General features: G+C 40.8%; 1 protein-coding gene across 2 annotated transcripts in view; it reads left to right on the top strand.

The window, feature by feature from the left end:
• Positions 1-402: 402 nt before the first annotated feature.
• The window catches only part of MARCHF3 (membrane associated ring-CH-type finger 3), a 148,254-nt gene continuing 125,826 nt past the window's right edge, over positions 403-22,830 (top strand). For both annotated transcript variants that reach the window (XM_082652517.1, XM_082652515.1), the window contains exon 1: positions 403-590. The gene's annotated coding sequence lies outside the window, so the exon portion shown is untranslated. The remainder of the gene's footprint in view (positions 591-22,830) is intronic.

The raw sequence follows: 22,830 nt of genomic DNA, 5'->3' as shown, positions 1-22,830 counted from the left end.
CTCCGGGCCGCCCCAGACCCACATGGGCCCTCCGGGGCCGCCACTTCCCTTCCGAGGCGTCGGGGTCCCGCCGCAGCCGCCCCCACAGCGCCAGCCCAGAGCCCCGGTTCCTCACCTCAGCCAACTTCCCAGCCATGGGCGCGTCTCTCTGCCAGCCCTCGGCTGCCGGCGATTGGACGGCGGCGGCGGGGCGGAGCCGGGAGCTCGGCACCGCCCACGGCCGCCCCAGGCCCGGGCGCCATCCTGATTGGCTGTGGGATCCGCCAGGCACGCGTTGAAGAGCGCCCCGCCCATCGGGGCGGGCCCCTACCTGACCCCGCCCCTCATGCCCCCGGCCCCGCCTCCCTTCGGAGCCCGGTTGCTTCAGCCCTGCTGTCCGTCTCATTCGCTGAGCAGGTCCGTGAATTGTAAGCGCGCTCCAGGCAGCTGTTGAGCCGAGGCGGCCGCCAGGTTTCTGCTCCCTCCGAGGTGCCTGCCGCAGCCAATGTGCCCCGGTGGGCTAGGGCGAGAGCTGTCGCCGGTTCGGTGCAACTTGGGATTCAGGACCCGCAGCAGGGGCGTCGGTTTGCCATCTGGACTCGTCGACGAGGGTGAGTCGCCGCGCGCAAGGGGAGCGGCTCCTCTCGCGCTGTTCGGCAAATGGGGGACTGGACGCGTCCTGGCGCGCATCGATCTGTCCGTCCGAGCGTGTCGGCTATGGGGAGGTCAGGGCTGACGGGATTCACTCCTTGCCAGCACCCCCACTCCCGAACTTCTTGTTTCAAAGCGTCCCAACTCAGCCCGGGACGCGGCTCTGCGTTCGCAAGAACTTGGCATGTTGTAATTGCCATCATTAGGTGGGGTCCGGGGACGCGTCCCCTGGCCCTCTAGAGCGGCGACACGCGCGCTAGGGGCGGCCTTCGAGTCCAGTGGCGTGCAGACAGCAATTCCTAGATGGTTGAAGACGGGTTCCTGAAAAATTAACACGCGCCGGCGTCGGTGAGACGAGATAGTCCTGTGTATGTCTGATGCGTAGCCCGAGCCAGAGATCATCGGGCTCCGGGTGCATCTTTAGGGGTCAGAGAACTTTAGGACCAGTCGGGTTCCGTAGCAGGGGCTTCAGAGCTTTGCAATTATTGAAAGGAATTGACAGCGCGGATATTAAACTTTGTAATTACTTTTTATTAGCACTTGAATCCGCATCCCTCATGAGGTGCTCAGACCTCCATATCCACCTGCAAGGTGTGTCCAAAGGACTTCGTTAGGACCGGGGGTAACTGGTGACTGTCCCAGTGCAGGGAGGCCTCAGGGAATCCAAGAAGAGGCCGTGAAAACGACCACCAGGCTGGTCGGTTGGTGTTTGTTTGAGCACCTGTGTGTTTAAGTGATGAAGTTGTGACAGGAACTGACAGCAGAGGATACAAGGTTAAACCTGACACTTTATGTTTGTGACTCAGTCTGGGATAAATTTTTTTCTCTCTCTCTCATTGGTAAGGAGTAAAAGGAGCTGTTTTTTTTAGGGCAGTTACATACATGTAGTTTATATTATGTGTGGACTAAATAGAATTGAATGCAATATTTTCTTGTAATTCTTATTTGATGTGAATGAGAGCTTATTGAAAGTACTAGGTAGAGACTTGGCAACAGAATTGGGGAATATTTTGATCTTTGAGGATGTATAAAAACATTGAGATATATAGCTATGCATGCATATGTAGATGTGCCTACATATGTGTGTACTTATATGTGTGTGTATAAAATTGATAAGCGAATGAAATAGAGATATGGAGGGGGAAACAGCCTTGAACTTCCTCTGGGTAAGGAGATGGACCCTCTGATCTGTGGGGTGTATGATGAGTGTGTGTATAAGCATGTTTGGATCTTCCTAGTCTGTCTGGGTCAGTGTATGTCCGTGAACTTTACGAGCATTCAGTTCAATACCACTCCAAGCAGATTCCCAGTTCCTGTTTTATAGCCCAGCAGCCGCCAGCCGGCCCATCTGTTAAAACATAACATGTACACTTCAGTGGGAGCACTAGGGTGGAACGTGGGTAGGGGGCAACCCTTAGTAGAAACAACATGCTATAAACAAAGCCTGCCTCTCAAGTCCATTTTCATTCAGAATTCAGTCTGAACGTGTGATTTTTGGTGAGGGAGAAAACGAGTGTTTGATTCTTCAGAAATGGCAAACTGTATTTTATGAAGTAATTAATAGGCATGGTTTGGGAAGGAGGAGTATATAAGAGAAAAAAAAAATCCCTCTAGAAAAGAAATGTGGTGCTTGTCACATAACCATGCAACACTGGTTTACTGCTTTGCAGTAGCATTGTATATCAGAAACTGTTTCCTTTTGCTTCTTAAGAGAATGCATTAAAACTGAATTGTTTTGCACCAAAAAAAAAAAAATCTTAACAGTAGTAAATAGAGCTTTATTACAGAGGCTATTTAATCTACTAGCTCTAGACTGCCTTGGTAATTCTAATGAAATGTATTTTTAGGAATTTATAACTTGAATATAAATTCATATTCAGCCTAATCACTAGTTGCAATGGTTCACAATTTATAGTTTAAAAAATAATAAGAATAAAAACCTTTATCACAAAACTTCTGATGACTAAAAGGGTATGGGAGGAGTATAACAGCTTATTAATTTCCTGCAGCAAACTGACTGATACTTAAAAAACTATAAATTCCTTTAACAGCATAATTACTTTTGGTGACAAAATAAAGGCAATATTTTTGAGAAGCACAGTTGATATTTTACCCAAGAATTTTATGCTCATAATTATATTTTAATAACTGTGTTTATTATATGTGGGTAGAAAATACTGGAATGGTTCTTAAGAGCTCATCACAAGTGTTGTTTTCATTTTTATGGTACTTAAACATTGGGGGAAAATATTCTAATCCCTAATCTGTGTCTTTGCATTTCTGATGGACTATGTAGACACAATAATTCTCCTACCTTGATATGGATCACCTGAGTCAACTGGGTTGCTCCTTAAAAATTCAGTTCATGGGCTGGACTCTGGTCTCCAAGATGAGATTCAGAAATCTGGGGTGGAACTTAGGAATCTGCATCTTTAACATGCACCCACAAGTGATTCTGATGTCAGGGATCCTCTCACCATATTTTGAGAAACGCTGGAATGGCATTTATGATAGAAAAGAACAATTACAGTCTGTGAGTTGATTCAACAAAGAATTGTTCCAGAATTTCCAGGTGGCATTTACCAGCCATATGAAATTTATAGCTAATGTTTTAACTCTCTGTCCTCAACAATGGTACCTTTTGTTCTGTGTTCTGAAGTGTTTTTGGACTCCTTAGCAATCCCCTAACCAAGTTAGCCCCAATTCTAAGGAGGTCTGTCTCGGGAAGCAAGGTAGTTTGAGACCTCACCCCAGCCTGTTCCATTCCCTACTCCAGGTCCAGTGAGTTCCTGGGGTGCTCTGGGGTAACTTTGTCAGTCCTAACTCACATTGTTGGGCATTTCTCCCTGAAAGCTAGAAGAATCCCAGTCCTTGAGAGCCACCTTTTACTCACTAATACTCTTTCGAGCTTGGGGACTAGGACCTCAGCAGGGCTAGTACAGACTTATCTGAGGTCAAGGAGCTCCTTGGGAAGCTGCAGCTGATCTGCCTGTTGGTCGCGAGAGTGTCTCAGGCCACCTACGCAGAGGCCCAGGGAGTCTCATTTTCAGAAAGTCATCTTAGAAGTATTTTGAGGTGTCCAATTAATCGGATACATAGATTTTCTTAGCATCACAGGGAGAGGGGTTGAGAATTGATTGCCGCCTCTCCTTTCAAATCAGTGTGATTCTGGTGTATTAATTATTGCCAATTAGCTTTTTTATATGTAGTTTGATACTGACCTTCGGATTCTGTTCTCCCATCTCAGACTGGCATAGTTCTCAGTGTAAGACCCCTAGATAAAGTTTAAAAAAGAAAGGATCTGTCAGAAGTTGTTGCCCTTCCCTCTTTCTACCCTCCAGGTACCTAAAAAACAAATAACTTCTCTGAGGTCAGAAGTGCCCAGAATATTTACTTCCCTGATGACAAAAGGACCTGTATAGACTGGGACACTGAACTTAGATTCTTCCAGGCCACTGGATCATTAGTGGGGCTTTTATGGAGCAATTTATGTTCTGAGGAACACTTGGCAAGCATGTTTATAGCAACCTACGTTGCTTATCTTAACAATCCTTCGAGTGCGAGGATTTTTTCCCACTTTGTTACAGATGAGCAAACAGCAGCCACAAAAGGATCATAATACAGTCATACCTCAGTATCCTTGGGGGATCGGTTCCAGGACCCCCACCCCTGCAGGTACTAAAATCCGGGGATACTCAAGCCCCTTATATAAAATTGCGGAGTGCAGTCAGCATTCCATATCTGCAGGTTCCTCATCCGTGGATACCGAGAGCCAACCCTATTTAGATTCTGTCTTTCACATTCAAAGATGACACCACTAACTGAGACGTTGCTCATGTGTTTTGAATTGTTTTTATTTAGCTTCGTGATGAGATGATAGACACGTGCTTAGTCATTCATATCATCTACAGGTCTTTTTTCACCTCTTAGAATTTTTTTATATTGACTGTGACCTTGGAACAGTTTTCTTTCTAAAGCTAACCACCATATATAATAATTGGTTCAATGATCCTGACCTTAACCATCCAGGCTTGACTTGGAATGGCAAGTAATTTGCAAAAGGTCAAAGAACCCAAAGGGAGCAAAGCCTATATGTAGAATTTGGGGGACTAATATTTTAGACCTGTACTCTTTGCCTATTGAGTCATGTTATGCTGCTAATAATGTCTTTACACTGACAAAAGGAACTTGCTTATATTTTATTTGCCCAGCTTCTGCATGATTGGCTGGACCTAGAAAATTTCCAAAGCCTAAGGTATAATCACAGCACCTGATTATACAATGGTACTGATTTGTGCCCAGTTAAAAAACTACAGTAGAATGCTACTTTTCTGGAAAGTGGGCCACAGGTCATTACAAGCTTCTAAGCAACAATTCTCACTCTTTTTTTTTTTTTTTTTTTTTCCTTTTTTTGGCCATGGCATACTTTTGGCAAAATTCTTTGGCAAAAAGAATTTGACAAATTATTTTCAAGTTTTTGGCCCTTCTTTTCATACCCTTATTCCCATTGTGAAATCTACTTATAAAAAATTTATTTTTCAAATCAATCTGCCCTTTTAACAGCTCCTAATACTTAAATTTTAGCCATTTTGACTCTTTCTCCTCTATAATGCCCCCTTAAGCTCCTACATTCACTTTGGTTTTTTGGATCCAATAATACCTTCTACTCATAGAACACTCATTGAGCTATAGAAGTTCTACTCTAGCTTTAACTTTGTGGATTTAACTATAACAATATTAAGAAAAAAGAAGAAGAAGAAAGATAATATTAAAGTCATGTTGTTACATGTATCTTATTAGATATTCCCAACACAGTTTCTATGGGAAATTTAAGATCCAGATGAATGAAGTGACAGATTCACTCATCTGTGTCCTTACAGACACTCTTCTGATACAAGCTGAGAAATATAACTGAAGACAGCATCCTGGGTTACAGAAGAAAGACAAATATTAAGCTCTGAGAAAAGAACCGGCAAAAAGTGAAGGGTCATGGCTGGGATGGGATGGAGAGAGTGGTGGGAAAGAAATACCTCCAGTAAAATGCCAGATAGGGTGGTAAGAAATTTATAGAGGTGCTGATGGTTTGGGGATTCTTGGAGGCATTGATTCTGTTTTATATTGTCTTCACAACCTACTAGCCCTGCTTGCTTTAAATAATTTATTATAGCAGCAGGCCTTCCCCTGGTTAGTTTCTTTCTTTCTTTCTTTCTTTTTTTTAATAACTTTTTCCTTCTCATCTCTGAGTCTAATCAGAGGCATACATAATTGTGTGGCTGCTGTACACTATTTGGAAAATCCATGATCAATATCGCTACATTATAAACCCATGGCTGCTCTGTTGTATTTTGCAGTGTTTTCTTCCCTGCTATATTAACTCAGTATCTATGTTTTAAACAATATTTTATTAATCTTCGCACACTGAGACTTCTGGGCTTATTCTTCTTGGCTGGAACTATCTTTTGAGTAATCCATCATCAGACCACCATTGATCTAATGATGTATTTATTGCTCACTATTGCAGCACTGGCAAGAAACCCAGTATGATTCTGAAAATTTGATTAAAAAGAAATCAAGTTTTTGCAAGACGTAGCCACCCGATTATGTTAGCAGCTGCCAAGTATATTTTATGCTAAAATATACACACACATTTCAAGTGAACAAAATGGGATCTTTTCAAAAGCTTTTACAACTTTTTGCTACGAAATAAGTATAACGAGAAGATGTCTTGTAATTAGAAAAATTACAAGTGCACTCCTCACCTCAGCCAAAGGTAGGGTATAGTATTTTTCAGATTATACCCCTAGACGCTAAAATGGATAGGTTTATCTTTTTGATTGACAATAATAAAAACAGTGGTGATAAGAACTATCTCCTAGTCCTTGAACAATCTTCCAGGTAATCATTACAAATCAAAATGAATGGAAATGAATTATCAAGTAGTAATTGAATACCTATCATAGGTAGCACCTCTTCTCAGCTTAGCTAACTCAAAATGCAGTTCAAGTATTAGCACCTTTGGAAACCTTTTCCATGCCCTTCTTTGGCCTAGTTGTATACAGCCAGCAGAGTCCTTACGTCCTGTAATCCCCTCCTCCAGACTGGGAGCTCCTTGAGGGCAGGGACCACACCTGTCATCTTGTAGCTTCTCAAGAGACAGTATTCAAGAAATAGTTGCTAGGTGCACTAGGGGCCGCAAAGAATTACAGGTGAACACCTGCAAGGCCTTAAAAGGACATGCACAGGACATTCACCAAAAGTCTGCATGGTAGTAATAACTGAATCATAGTCCCAGACTTTCTGCTTTAGCCCTAGTCTTAACACTTCATAAAACTATCATCCATGCCTGCCCCTTCCATGTTCAGAGTCTCTGCTCCATTCCTAACTTGCCTTCTTCTCTCACCGCCTCCCTGTTGTGTCTTCAAGAATGTCTCCAACTCCCCCCCACACCCAGTCTAGGCCATCTCCCCTGGTTCCTTTGATGTTCCCATACCTGTTGTCATATCTTGACAAAGCAGCTGATTCATGGACCCCACTTTGAGACTTGGGACAGCTTTACTCTCACATCTTTTGAAGTCTCAGATGGCTTGGTCCCTTTTGCCATCCAGTGTAGGTGATGACCTAGCTTTGGCCATGGGAGGTTTGGGGGCCTTGGAGGAACTAGATGGTGCTGGGCCTAGAGGCTACTGAATGGGGAAACTTGGTATTTGTTTAAGTAAACCTTTTTTTAAAAAAATAAATAATTCCAGCAGATTTTTATTTCAGAGACTAACTTGTATAATATTTTTCATTGATAGACCACCTTTTGTTCAGGAAGTCTCCCTACATAGTCAGGTTTATGATGTAGTCTGAGGGCTTCGATAAGTACCAGCTCTCACCTCAGAGCTGGGTTACTGAGGTGTTGTACAACCTATGTGTCCAGGTAGAGTTTATGGATCAGCTGAGTTAAGCGTAACTGCCTGAGGTCAGGGCCATTAGTATAGCCCTTTTATGTTAGATCCTAACGAGCTTTAAATGACTGCAAGAGATCAAGGACCCCTATCTTCTGTCTCATCTGGGAGATTAAGCCTCACTTAACATTGGTGCTTTCTTCTCATACCTGCCAAGAAAATATCACTAGAAAATTGACTGATTACATCTAAAAGTTATTTCAATGTTCAAGGCAGCAGAGAAGATGAGCCACCCTAGATTAGGTCATAGACTCAAATACTGGTTTCTTTTGGATCTTGTAAGTCAGGAGCACATGCCCCTGCATATCCTGGGGCTCTGCTTTCCCCTAGGAGCTGGGGCCTGGGAGGACTTGAGGGAGGCTTGGGTGAGGGGTGGAGGCAAACATCTGTGCAACACACAGGTCACCCTTCCCTGCAGTCAGTGGAGGTTCTCCCTGTGGTGCCTGACTCTGGCATTTTCTCAGATCTGCTTTTCAGCATCCCTAATAGCAAATCTTCTTCCTCTTACCCTTTGTGAACATGTTACCCAAACAGAGGTTCTCATAGTCGGAAAGTTCTCATCCTTAACCTTCTAAGTTTCCCTAATTTCAACTTCTCTCCTTCATTTAGCCCACCCTCCAATAATGTTTTCCTTTCTTTGACATTCTCTTTCCCTTCTGTTCAGGTAAGAACTCTACGCTATAAAAGCTCTTATAATCAGTGTTACCATTAATCTTTTTCCTGCAGGAGTAACTGCATTTTTGACCATTTTCAAAAAACTTTCCTAGAGCATTCCAGTGTGTCTTTCTGGTGCTAAGAAAAAGATCACAATAAGGCAGCTCCTGCTTGCTGGGATATTACATGCTCTGACAGCCTTACACAGTGCAAAAGTGATTAGCCTCACAAAACCTCAGTTTTCACCAACTTTACCCATGCTTGTCAATGACCGCCCCCCACCTGCCTAATCACTCTTACCACCTCCTGCTCACTTTTATATCATTAAGGAACAAGATTGGGACTTCCCTGGTGGCGCAGTGGTTAAGAATCCGCCTGCCAATGCAGGGGACACAGGTTCGAGCCCTGGTCCAGGAAGATCCCACATGCCGCGAAGCACCTAACCCGTGCGCCACAACTATTGAGCCTCTGCTCTAGAACCCTCGAGCTACAACTACTGAGCCTGCGTGCGACAACTACTGAAGCCTGCGTGCCTAGAGACTGTGCTCCGCAACAAGAGAAGCCACCGCAATGAGAAGCCCGCGCACCTCAGTGAAGAGTAGCCCCTGCTCGCCGCAACTAGAGAAAGCCCATGCACAGCAACGAAGACCCAACGCAGCCAAAAATAAATAAATTAAATAAGTAAATTAAAAAAACAAAAACAACAAGAAATAAGATCACACATCTCTGCTAGCAATAGACATATTCATTACAACCAAGGAGATGAAGCTTTCTACAAAAGCCAAACCAGGCATACACAGAATAGGGAAAAGAGGGGTAGGGCTACCCTGATTTCTTTAAAAGCAGGACACATGAATTGATGCATCTTTTGTTGATAAGTTCTTAATTTGCTGTTTTAACAAACCCTGGCCTGTTTCTCTTTTGAGGCTGGATGATTGTCTTATAGCTAATGTCAACAGTTGTCACTTTTTGTTTCCCTTCAGAATTATTGCCAGTGAGTTTCAGTTTCCTCTCCTTCATTTATTTAATTTTTATTTTTGGTGTTTCGGGTTGTTTTTCCTGATATACTTAAAGTGTATTGTTTCTAACTCCTCCAGATATCTTTCTCCCACTTTCCTGCCCCTGACAGCCTCTCACAGCTAGACACCATCCTCACATTGAACGAATTTCCATTTTCACTGCAGATTAGTAGTGAAGACATTAAGTGGAATCCTGATAGTGACCCTTTCAAGAGCTAAGGCACCATTTACTATTCTGTTTTAATTATGATCTCTTAGCAAATTTTCACCAGTTATAATGTTCACCCTATTTTCTAAGTCATGTTTCTCAAATACTATACAAAATTATTAAATCTGTGTGCATTACAGTTTCTGCTCTCCATTATGGACTAAATTTATAATTCTATAATTTTCTTGTGGGAAAAATGCTTATTAGACTGGAATGGTTACTTTGGTTTCAAGCCATACTGCTTTTTTGCTTATTGTGAATCATTAGGCGCTTATATAATCTTTCATTTTACTTCATTTGCATCCTCCACCAGCAGCTCCCCAAGCAGTAAGCCCACTGCATCCCTTCCCTACACAGTCAGTTATCATCTATCCTTTTTTCTAAGATGGATTTTTTATTTTACTGGTTCCTAATATTTTCCTAATTTTAAAATAACTCTACATAACTAAAACGGAAACAGGCAGTGTCCTATTATGATCATGGTAGTTCCTCCTTCCTGAAAAGGAATACCTCCTGCCTACAAATCACAATACTGCACCTCCTCTCTGGAGTGCTTCTGCCTGTGCCTGGGATCTGTGCTAGTCCCACGTGTTCTCTGTTGATATTCTTGTAATTAGATAAGGGTTCACAATTGGCAGCCTTATGGGAAAAAAAGACCAATAAGAGCTGTGCTTTATTTGGGTCTTGGGGGAAAAACAGATGTCCTAGGCAAGTGGGAGATGAAAGTCAAAGTTTTTGAAAGATTAGGAAAGCCCGAGACAGGCCATTTGGTACCAGCTTCACATGCCAAAGGACCATCTTCCTGTTGTGATTTCTAGGGTGTTTTCCCCTTGGGCTTTTCTGGGTGACTATCCCAAATTGACCTACACGGTAAGGAAGTATATTATCTCATGAGAGAAGCAGGGCAGGCAGCAGGATTGGTTGATTCAGTGGCACAATGACAATGATACAGGTTCCTTTCATCTCTGCCACTGTTGTCCTCAGGGACCATTTCACTTAAGACTGGCTCTTCTTTTATGCAAGACGGCTGCAGTAGTGCAGATGTTCATTGCAAGCGTGACAATATCTACAGCACAGAAAATGGATCCCCCTTCCAGAGGTTCTCCTTTTGAAGAGTATGAAAACATTACCCAGAAGAATCTAAGAAGACCTGCCTTTTCTTCTGTTGATTAGAACAGGATCACATGCCCCATCTCTAAATCAGTCACTAGCAAGAGGATCTCCATCATTGCCTGAGGGAGGAAAGAGAAGAATTTGAACAAAATCAGGATTCTGTTAGTAAGGAAGAAATACATGTGTGGAAGTGAGGGGGGCAATAGATGCTGTCAGGCAATTATAATTGTCTACTACACATTGTGATTTGAAAAATAACTGTGAAATTCGCCCTTATGACCGCTTTGTAGTTGGTAGGTGCCACTGAACTGCAACACATTTCTGGATACAAAATGACAAGGCTAGGTTGACAAGGAGAGAAAATGCAGGCTAATTAAGGACAGAACTGAGCCAAGATCAATAATTATTCTGATTAGAACCACAATAAGCCCTAATGAATTTGAATGTACTAATTTATGTCTATTTGTCCTCAATAAGAATATGCTCTTTACTGAATAAAAAAGATTCATTTGCTTATTTCTCAATAATTCTATATTTCTGATATATTATTTTACAGTGTAGGCCTATTTGAATGTAAAAATTTTTTATTAACTTTATTTACATATCAGAGCATTAACAATAATGATTATTACTGATGATTGCAACTGGTCATTATTTACTGAGTGCCCTTTTATAAATGAGGAATTTAGCATCTAAGAGATGCTAGCGATTCGCTTAGGCCACATAGTGGGCAAGCTCAGATTGAGACTCAACTTCATCTGCTCATGTGCCTTCCGTTCCTTGCCTTTCCTTTGCCTTGGAAGACAGTCTCAAGACTCTGTGGCCCGTAGGGCCTTAAGTGATCAGGCCCTGCCCATCTCTGTGACCTCGCCACTTATCTTCTTGCCCTCACTCAGTTTTCCAAGCACACTAACTTCCTTGCTGTTTGTCTAATAAGCCAGTCTCACTCCCACCTCTGACCCTTTGCATTTGCTGTTCCCTCTGCTTGGATCACACATCCTCGGTTTGAACAACTACCTCTTTTCCATTCTGGGTTCCTCATCACAGGCACCTCCCAGGACTCTTCCATCTAATCTGTTTAGGGCGCCCACCCAATTACCTGTTTCTGTCCCATTTTTGTTTCCAGTATGGTACTTGAACAATCTTATGTAATTTACCAACTTGTATACTTGTTTTTTTCTATTTCGCCCACTAGAATGTAAGTTCCATGAGGGCAGAGACCCTGACTGTATATGTAAAATGAATGAACAATCAAATGAATAAGTTAATGGAGTTAATATTTAGAAGTATTAATCTCTAAGAATCCTTTGTCAGTCTTTTATCTCCTACACTAGGAATAAGGTAAGGTAATAATTGTCAATGAGCTGAGTATGCACGCTGTAGATTTTTTTTCCTGTAAAATTTGAGAACTAAAAAAGCCTGCTTGCTTGCTTTCTCTCTTTGAGGGAAAATAAAATACAGATATCAAAGTTTTTTGGAAAACAAGATAGACTTACTACAATTATTATATAAGAATTCAAGAGCTTAATCCAAGAGGGAAATTTGAGTAATACTCTTAACTCTAGTTTTTAATATTGATTATAGTTTTAAGGACGCCAACTCCTTTAATTTCAGGGCATAAACGCTTAAAATAATGAAGGTATACATATAAAGCTAAATTGTAAATTGGGAGAATAATAATTGCATGATAATTTGGAGTGGCAAATTCACTTAAAATTGTTTTCTCTTACGCACAATTTTTCATTTGCACTCAGGTATCTACTAAAATGATTTATTCTTAGAACTGTGTTGTTAATTATTCTGAAGTAATTATGAAGGTGCAAATTGAAAAATAGCTTTACCTCACATATTAATTTGGACGGGATTGACAGAAATAAAACAGAGAGCCTTCTTCCGAAGTCCCTTTTCTTTGGCTTTCAGCTCAGGACCTTCTCGATTAAAGTACGTGCGTTTGTGTTTTTTTCCTTTCCCTGTAGTTGTGTGGGTTGTCGTGTCATTTGCTAAATACGTTGTGAGCCATTATTTTCTGGGGCTTGCAGTGTGACTTTACCACTCAACTAAATAAATCATCATTTCAACTTTGACAAGAACTTCACATTTCCCTCCTACCTGCTCATCTTCCCCAGATCTTTCCCCAGGTGACCTCGCAAACTACAGCGTCTGTGCCCAGGATCAGTCTAAACCCACTTGATGCTGTTTTCTGCCTTCTGGTGTCCCACTACCACACAAACCTGTTAGAGTCGCTTACTATGAAGTACACTTCTCAGCTACACTCCCCATATCAGATTTCCAAAAGCAGATCTAAATTTTATGGTGAGTAGAATACATCTGCATTTGAGAGTAAGTTTTAATCTAGTTCTTTACATTTGTTTTTGTTTTGTATCAGAGACAAGTCAGAAAAAAAAAAGGGAAGAGGATGTTTTGATGCTGTTCCTTCATGTGTATCCTGGCAGGGACCCCTTTCTTCCTCACTTTATAACCTGGGTAGATTTGGGTGTGTGATTGGGTAAGAGGCCATCAGGATCCAGGTGACAATGAGATCAGTAATTAAAGGGCTGGGTCAGCGTATCATTACTACTAAAGTTAGACAGGTGCATGGTCTATGTAAGCTCTTGAGAGCCTGCCTTTGATAGGGTAGTTGCCATATACAGTAGATTGGCCTTTTTGTGGCTCAAGAAAGCCTTCTTTCTTTCTTTCTAAGCTGTGTGGGTGGGAAACAGCATGAGGTTATAGAAAATGTATAGCAAAAGCAGTAGCAATGAGAAAGAATCCATAATGGGCGCACACACATTGCTGGAATATTTCCCAAGGATTTGGGGGGTGGCAGTGAGGCTTCTTTGGCAGAGGCAAAGTAGAACATGTGCTTTCCCATGTGTGAACACTGTGCTTTGAAAGGCCCTTTATGATTCACAAAAGCAGCTGCTTTTGAGCTGGTATAGCCACAGAGTTGGAAATTCACTTAAATAGGTGTATTGCAGACTCCTGACATCTGTTTTGGAGATTTGGTTAAGTGCTGGGAATTTGCTTACTCACTAGTGACATGGAACAAGTATTTCTCATTAGAGTGTTGGATCCTTTGTTCATTTCTTCAGGGTTTGTGGATCAAAGCTAACAAGAAAAGACTTAAAATTTTAAACAGTCATTTGCTATGTTACATACACACTTACATAAATTTGCAACGATGGCTTTCTTCTTAATTATAAAACTATGGATGACAGTTTTACTTTGCCTAGCAAATCAACTTTCCTGACTTACTTTCAGACATATTTTGTTGTATTATAAGGCCTTCTTGCTCAGTATTTGTAATCTTATTGTGCACTGTTTTTTGGTGAGCTTTAGTTTTACCTAACAAATCCTGTGGCTCTGTCTTTTTGTACACTTCTGTTGCATTTCTGAATGTTAGTTTTTGTCTACTCTTTTATCATCATTAATAAATTATTTTCACTTTTCCAAGAATTTCAAACCTAAATAATACCAGCAGTGTTGTTTCTTGTCACTTTCAACAAGAATCATTTGTGTCCAGTTCTTCAAACAAGATAAGTAACTAGGACATGATTCTTTAACTTTCTGCTCATTAGTTTTCAATTTATTAGATACTGACATAGTGTGGCATTTTTTTTAAAAAAAGGTGAAAGCTTTGTTTTTAATGGGTTATAACTATTATTATGTTTCTAAATGACAAAGCAAAAAAAGATTACCACCAAATAAGATTAGTGTGGATATCTTGAACTAGAAATCATTTGAAATGTTTCACAGCTATACCTTGTGCTAAATATAAAAATAATTGTGTTTCCCATGTGTGAGCATTAAAAGACCCAGTTGGAAAGTCACATAGTATAGCAAGTAGGTCACTATTGATGGTAGGACATGAGACAGGAAATGTCACAGCTAAGATTAGAGGCCCAAGCAATATGTCTCGACATGCGTACTGCATTGTTCATCCTAAGAAGTGGAAGAACTCAACAGGGTATAACTAACTTTAGCCCAATTTGAAAGTATTAACAAGGATAGCCTTTTAATCTGTCATTCCCATTTGTTTCTAGATAACTCACTTTCCAAGTTGGGCAAAATAATTGAACTGCTTGGGTCTGCACATTAGCAGACCTCTGAATACCAATTAAAATGGTACCCTTCACATTCTAGAAGTATAAATGGGAAGCGATAATCAGCTATATACAGTTATAGGTATAGATTTGCCTGGTGGTTGAAATTCCTAACAAGGAGTAAGCAGCCAGTTAAAAGTGAATTCTCTTAAAATCTCATTTATCCTAATATTTGAATGTGAAGTAGTAGTATATATGGATATGTGAGAAAAGTACACTTTTAGGGAATCCAGTTACTTTTTACTTTTATTTTGGGGGTAATATGAGGAAGATTTAATATTTATGTGTGGGAATTTTCACCACAGAAGATACCTAACTTTGCATACATTTGCATATTCTAATTTTAACAAAAGACTAGGAAAAAAAGCAGTGCTTTCCTGCATCTGCCCCATACTTTGTTTGGGGGAGCCAGACCAAGATGGAGCCTTGGATTCTGAGAGAAACCATCCCCTCACGCTAGATTAAGCAATTGAACGCAAGCACAGAGAGCCGGCGGTTATTTGGATGAGCGGATGGAGGCATGCCGAGATGACTGAATTTGAGTCTGTCCTTAGAGCACCGAGGATTCATTCACTTCCAGCACAGAGTCCTTCACAGGAGTACCCCGGCTCGTGGATTCCATGTACCCTGCATAGATAGTTTCACTGCTTGAATCTCAGAGGCCTTCCTAGGCTCACCTTTTCAAAGGTCATTAATGCAGATTAAAACACTCCACTTTGAACTAGGATTATTTCATGCAGGTTATAACTTTCAAGAGGTGAGCTGAGTGGTTTGGAGCCTCAATGAAAAGAAAGTATTTTGACAGTGTTTTTTAGTCTTTATTCCTTCTCCAGCTTAAACACAGAGCCTACATTTTTATTCCTGATCCAGGTATGGTATATTCGAAAAGGGTCAGAAGCACAGCTCTCACAGACATCCCTCTGGAATGAAAATTCTGGGAGTGGTTTCCATTTGGCAGGAAGAGGTTTGTTGGCTTCTGATTGAAGCAAACACAAGTGATGCGGCAGTTGGGTCTGACTGCACCATTGTGTGTGCCGGGTTCTTGCCCACGATGAAGTAAGCTGGTTGTGAGCTATAAAGTTAGCTCACTTTCTAGGCCTCTGTCAGTTGACAGATGTTGGTGGGAACATCCTAGAAAATATTTAGGAGTGCCTGAAATAGATTTGTGCTTTGAAAATCTTTGAAAAAATCCCTTTCTAATTTCAAAACTGTATGAATAACTAATAAATATTTAAATCTTTATGTGCTGTGTAGAACTCCTTACCACCCTATGAAAATGGTTATCTAATTTTAGTTACTGCTATGAGACTTCTCTTTGATGTCAACGTAAGTGACCAGAAGGCCAGATACCCCATTCTTCTTTGACCCTAGTCAGAACCCTGAGCCTGGGTCTGGCTCTGCCTCTAACAAGAGGTGGATATGCAGTAAGTCCCCAGGCTCCTTTCTGAGCCTGATGTCTCTCTTCTAGAAAAGGAACAAAAAAAAAAAGGACCATTTTTATGGACTTGTTCCAGTGTTAATACTCTATGATTATATTCATCTTTCAAGACCGTTTATTTTTCTTTTCTGTAGGGAAAAAGATGTAAAATTTTCTGGTTGGGAACTTTTAATTGTAAGGGCAATGCTCACCAGTTACTGGTTGGCTGTTTGAGTTCCTATTTTGGCTGTTTTTTTTACCTGTGTTATAAGGAAGAGCTCAAATACCATTTGTCTGATCACAAATTCCAAGCAAGATTAACCAAAGTAGGTTTCATACTTTAACGCAAGAAGGGCATAAATGGGGGGATGGGGGTGGGTATGGAGGGTCTAGGTTCACAGGAAAATAAAGAGAGGGAATCCAGTATGCAAACATGGAACAGGAACCCAGTCAAGATTCACACAGTTAATAACCTCTGTCCCTTCATATAGGAGATACAATACCAGTGCTTATAAACCTGTGTGCAAGGAAGTAACACAAATAAAAGCTTTATTTATAAGAGCCATCTTGTCACTTTCTAAAAAGCCTACTGAAAAGCGTATTACATAATTTTAACTGAGATACATACAACCCTTTATTATCTTAGGCTTTCTGGTGATAGTAGATAATGTTGGTGGAATCTCTAAAATATAGAAAACAACTTAGATAGGATTATTTTTCTTGTTGTCTTTCTTTTTGTTAACAAAACTTTCTTTCTGAAGAAAGAAAGCCTTAATGTTACCTATAGTCTCTACACTATCCTGTCCTCAAATACAGACATAGCCAATCAAGGTTAATTTCCTAAGAGTGACTTATCCTTAGCTTTCGTGAAAGACTCTGGTTGTGAGAGGAAAGGAATTAGAGGCTTTGTAATCTCCTTCTTGGGAGTTTTCAAAGAACAGAAAAGCAGCTAATTTTCATGGAGGAAATCTGACTGGACAAAATTCCAAAGACTGTCTTTTGGCCCTGTCTTCCTTTCTTTCTTCTGGCCACACCACACAGTATGTGGGATCTTAGTTCCCCGACCAGAGATCGAACCGTGTTCCCTGCACTGGAAGCGTGGATTCTTAACCACTGGACCACCAGGGAAGTCCCTGTCTTTCTTTATTTTAAAACCTACCTATGTTCTTGTAAGTTAGTCCCTTAAGAGTTAAGGGTAACCAGGTCTTTCCACTGTACAAATAATTTCTCCTAGATGTTTATGTCTGTCCTTTCAGACTCTTGAAATAGGCTTTGGTTGCTGAACTGGGTTGTCTGGCCCACTGCCTGGTAGATGACTGTTACCACTGGCCACAGAGAACACGCTAGACTTCTGCAGCTCCTGCCCCTCAGCATGGCAATGTAGAAAACCACATTCAAAGAAAATAATCCAGGTGCTAACTGATTCTAAAGTTAGAAAACTTAGCCCTTCCACATAATAGAATACAATTTGTTTCTTCTTCCCACACAAAATGGAGCTGTCCAGAACAACCATGAGAACACCTGACCCCATCACATACTTCCCACTTGCAGCTGTCAAGGCCTCCAAGTGAAATTTGTGTGTGCTGAATAATTTTGCCTGGAGACACATCACAATCACATGTTTTAATGTTTGTGGAGGCTAAAAACTGCCAGTCCATTTGAGGAGTAGGTGAATGTAGGCTACTGGGGAGACAGACACTGGCCGACCTTACCTGGTTCTTCTGGATGAATTCAACCAGGCTCTCTTCTAGGTGACAGCAGAAGAAGACTCACCCAGGCAACCTGCCTTCATTCCTCACTCAGTAGACTTGTAGATGGAGGGTTTTTCCAGAGCTACCAGGAAACATAAGTTTGGGGATTATCTAAGAGTTGTTTGAGCAGTCAATGAGAGTACCTTTCTAGCAGGACGTCCATTAATTTTTAATTTTTGAGTTGGAAATGGCACTGGAGATTATCTAAATCAGGGTTTAGAAAGTGAAATTTCCAAGATAAACCAATGGGGCATGGGAAAAAAGTACTAGAATGTCTCTTCATTTTTTATACTCCAAAAATAAGAAAAATTAAATTTTACTACTATATATGAATTTGTATTTGTACCCTCCCCTGTTCTTCAAGTCAGGAGGCCCTATATTCTGAGGGAGGAGTAAGTTTCCCTCAATATACAAGCATTGACAGTGATCCCCTCACCTGTGTACAGCATGTTGCACTGTATTCGTATGTGTCCAATTAAGTTAATCTGCAGAATATTATTAGTTTCAATTAAACTAGCTTTCAACAATAACAATAACCAACCCCCCACAAAAAAAACACAACAGGGCAAGTAGCTTAAAAAGATTCTGGCAAAAACAAAATATGGATTAAAGATATCACTAATTGTGAAAGCAATCACAAGGGAGCAATATGAGGATGGAAGAGCTGACACTTCATTCTAGGACAGGCTCTTTGTTAGCTGCGTTGTGAGTTAAAAACAACGGTACAATCAGTTCTGATCAGAAATCAGCCCTCAGATCTCAAAATTATCAAGACAAATAACTGAAATACAGACTTACATCTACTATCATTAAGAATAAATACTTTAGAAGGAGGTGTATACTTTGCCTTGAGAAATTTCCTAATGATAATATGAAGGTACCATGATTAGCAAAACATGGAGGATAACCTCTGCAACTTTTTTTTAACCAATGTTTAAATTCACCTCCTAATCTTTATGAAATTTCGTCAAACTAAAATGTGGTTTGAACCTCTTTTGACGTTTTTTACTTGTACCCAAAAGTAAAAAAGCTACATATCTTTAGGAAACACTTGTTCTTCCTCCTAATATAAGACCAGATAAGATATGTTAAAAACAATCTATCTAAAATGAGTTTCTTTGTCAAAATGCTGCTGAAAGTATTATTGAAGATACTGCTGAAATCGTGAAGAAGCAAATACCATATTAGAACAAGTTATGGGGAGCAAAAGACTTGTTCTACATTGGTAAGATGTTAGATCTAACCTATTGTATTTATTCATTTCTCTTTTACCGATGAAATATACTAAGTGCTTCTTTTTGGTGAGCCACCACTAGATGAGATTTATTCATAATCTTAATGAAAATGTTTTATGAAAAAACCTAAGTAGCATTTCCTCTTAAAACAGCAGCTGTTCCTTAGAGAAGGATTGTAGGGTAAGGTTACAAGAGAGAAATTCATTCACTGTATCATTCATAAGCAAGCTAGTGCAGCCAAGTTGTTGAAGCCAGAGGAACACAAAATACTGCAGGATGCTACTTTGTAGTTAATTTTATAAAAACAAACCTTTAATACACCATATAGCAGAAGCCATACGATATTTTGTATAAGGTTAAGAAGGGACCATGAAACCTCACAGAGGTTTGCTGGTTATCTTGTTGAAAAATACTTGAGATGTCAAACTTACCGATAAGTTATATTCATTTTTCTTTGTATGAAAAGGAAATGGTTTCATATTTTGTTGACCACTTCTGTGATAATAAGCAGCTTCAGTAGTATGCTACTTAGAGGTCATTTTTTTTAAAAAGCATAATTAGGGCTTACCTGGTGGCACAGTGGTTAAGAATCCACCTGCCAATGCAGGGGACACGGGTTCAATCCTTGGTCTGGGAAGATCCCACATGCCATGGAACAACTAAGCCCGTGCACCACAACTACCAAAGCCCACACGCCTACAGCCCATGCTCCACAGCAAGAGAAGCCACCACAATGAGAAGCCGGTGCACCGCAACAAACAGTAGCCCCCGCTCGCCACAACTAGAGAAATCCCGTGTGCAGCAACGAAGACCCAACACAGCCATAAATAAATAAATAAATAAATTTTTAAAAAATAAAAATTAAAAAATTAAAAACATAATTAATTTGTCCTCTCAAAATAAAGGTATCATTTTAAGACTAAGTAAGAAAAGAACTGAATTTTAAAGAAACTCTTATTATAGAGAGAATATTGTAAAAACAGAGTTTGGAAATGTTTATGTTGTATGTGATTTTATTGCTTAAAATTATGACAGCCATTAAAACCCACCTATGTAAAATAAATTGAACTTAAAATTAGACCTTCAAATTAACACATCACAAATAATTAAATCTAGATTTTCAACACGATGTTCAGTCACATTACTCTCGATAAAATGATAACTGTTCAGTAAGATGAAAAGGGTTTTTTACTCTTAGATGTAGTTAAAGAAAATATTTAAAGTATTGCTTATTTCATATTTACCTTGTACATTTGTCATTTTGATGTTTGTTTTATAATGGACCTAATATAGTACATGGATACATATCTAGTACATGAGCATGGTGTGCACGTTCAAAAGCTTTTTAGTGTTGGAATTCATGATTCAATAATTTTGGAAACAACTGCTCTAGGCTAAAGATTTTTAAACTTTTGGGGGCAGAGAACAGTCACAGAGTCTTTGAAACAATAAAAGATACATACCCTCTTCTCAGAAAAATTATATACATACTCTGCCAAATAAAATTTTGCCCAGAATTTCAGGGCAATCACATGCCCACTGATGGTTACTGTCATAGACTCCATTCAACCCCCTGGATAAGGACATGAATGACCTAAGGAGTTATGCGACTTATGCATGGTCACACAGTGACATAATCTGACCTTTCAATCAAGACTTCCTGAGCATATGCCATTCTAGGCTTTGGTCTGGTTGCTGAGGATGCAAACATGAGGATGGAACTCTAGTTGGGCTCCCAAGGAATTCACAAGTTCACTGGTGACTCCAATATGCAACAAATAATCCAAATACAATTTATGTCTAGGAGAAACTTGTTTGGCATTAAATGACACCAGCTGTGTGAGGGCATTATGCTGAACTCCATAGGAAACGCAGAGATGGGCAAGACAACCGTTGCAGAGAATCAAGTCCCAATTACTTGCTCCAGCTTCCAATCCTTTTTCTAATGCACCTTTTATACTGCTGAACCCGGTGATGTTACTCTGGGGTTTTGCAGCTTCGTGCTCTAAATGATGATGTACAAGTAAAGAGGTGAGGCAGCGGGTCACACGCCTTCCTATTTCTAAGCAACCGAAAGCTCTCTTTTTGGGTTTATGTGCACTAAAATGCACTTCTTTGCCTGTGCAATGGAGAAACGAACTCTTAGATAAATTGGCAAATGGAAGAAAACAGGGAGTAATAAAGGAAGTATGGAATTTTATAAGCTTCACGATCTCCTTCCCCAAAGGCCTGAATCTATGTGATAAGGTGGTAGAACAAATTCCTGCCGAGTCTGAAGTTATTCCTATAAAAAAGGTAATGATAGGAATAAAGTAGGTGTAATTTTTTTTCTGCCTGGGTCATTAGTTAGTAATATTCTTGAAGGTGATATATAGAGTTTTTCCTACAAACATTGTGCTCTGTGTAGGGACTAAAAATAAACAGAGCTGCACAGGGAAGTAGGCAAGCATTATTGATCGCTGTCAGGCCAATTCCACTTTCATGTTTGCAAAAGGCACATCCCAGTGTTGCAAACCTATTTATAGGGAACAGTTCATTCATTGCTGTATATGGATGATAGAAACAAAGTGAATTGTCAGGTAAATTTTGGTTTACATTGTGAAATTGAACTAGAAGGGATCTCCTTTGGAATTAGTGAAGAGGGATCATCCCCTGTGTTCCTGTGGAACAAAGGAAAGAACCGTGGAGTCCAGTGTCTGGAGCTCCCAACCTAAGTGGGGCCTCCGGTTGGAGTTCGTCCCCTGGCTGCACCCAGCCTCCCTCAGCCGCAGCACCCCACCTCCCCATCCTGGGAGCAGGGGCTAAAAGCAAAGAGGGTGCCTCCCAGACCCCTCCTGCCCTTCAGTCCTTCTAGCGAGTTCTGTTCCCCACTGGTATTGACCATGCTTTTGTGCACATGTGTATGCACGTGTGTTTGTGTGCACTCATGCATACCTGTGTATGAATGGAATGTTTTGTGGGATCCTCTTTTGACATTTGGTTCTCCATTCAGTTTTGGTAAATTTTTGTCATTTTTTTTCTCTCCACTCGTTTCCTACCAGAGTTATTTACTCCTCTAATACCCCCAAACCCTTATTTTTCCAGTTTCCTTCCACCCCGCTCACCAAGCTTCCACCCTTGGGCTTCTTTTTTTCTTTTTTTTACAACTGTCAGTTCAATTCAGCAAGCATTGAGTGAGTGCTGGGCATCTTTGAGGCTGGAGGCTAAAGAGACAAACAAGACAGAATCTTCATCCTCAAGCTGCTCAGTCCAGTAGCACATGTGGTCTATGCTCTGCCCTCTTCCCTCTGCTCTAGTTATTGATCGCACCCTCCAGGCAGAGTTTCCTGCCAGCATACTCCACTGTAGTAAGAGCAAAGCATTGGTTCAGTAAAAATGAATTCCGTCTTAAACCCCCAGTAACCTCTGATTTGTGAAAAGAACTGGGCTTGTAGCAAGGGGCTCAACCGGCTCAAAATGTGATATAAGAAGGGGTTGGATTCTCTGTGTTAAAAATGCCTAAGGGGGCTTCCCTGGTGGCTCAGTGGTTGAGAGTCCGCCTGCTGATGCAGGGGACACGGGTTCGTGCCCTGGTCCGGGAGGATCCCACATGCTGCAGAGCAGCTGGGCCTGTGAGCCATGGCCGCTGAGCCTGCGCGTCCAGAGCCTGTGCTACGTGACGGGAGAGGCCACAACAGTGAGAGGCCTGCGTACCGCAAAAAAAAAAAAAAAAAAAAAATGCCTAAGGGACGCTAATGAGCCTGACCACCTTCT

Source organism: Grampus griseus (genome assembly GCF_964374135.1).
Source record: "Grampus griseus genome assembly, chromosome: 3".
NCBI classification, from domain to species: Eukaryota; Metazoa; Chordata; class Mammalia; order Artiodactyla; family Delphinidae; genus Grampus; species Grampus griseus.
Note: the sequence above shows the minus strand (reverse complement) of the source record. Positions and strands in the feature narration are given on the sequence as shown.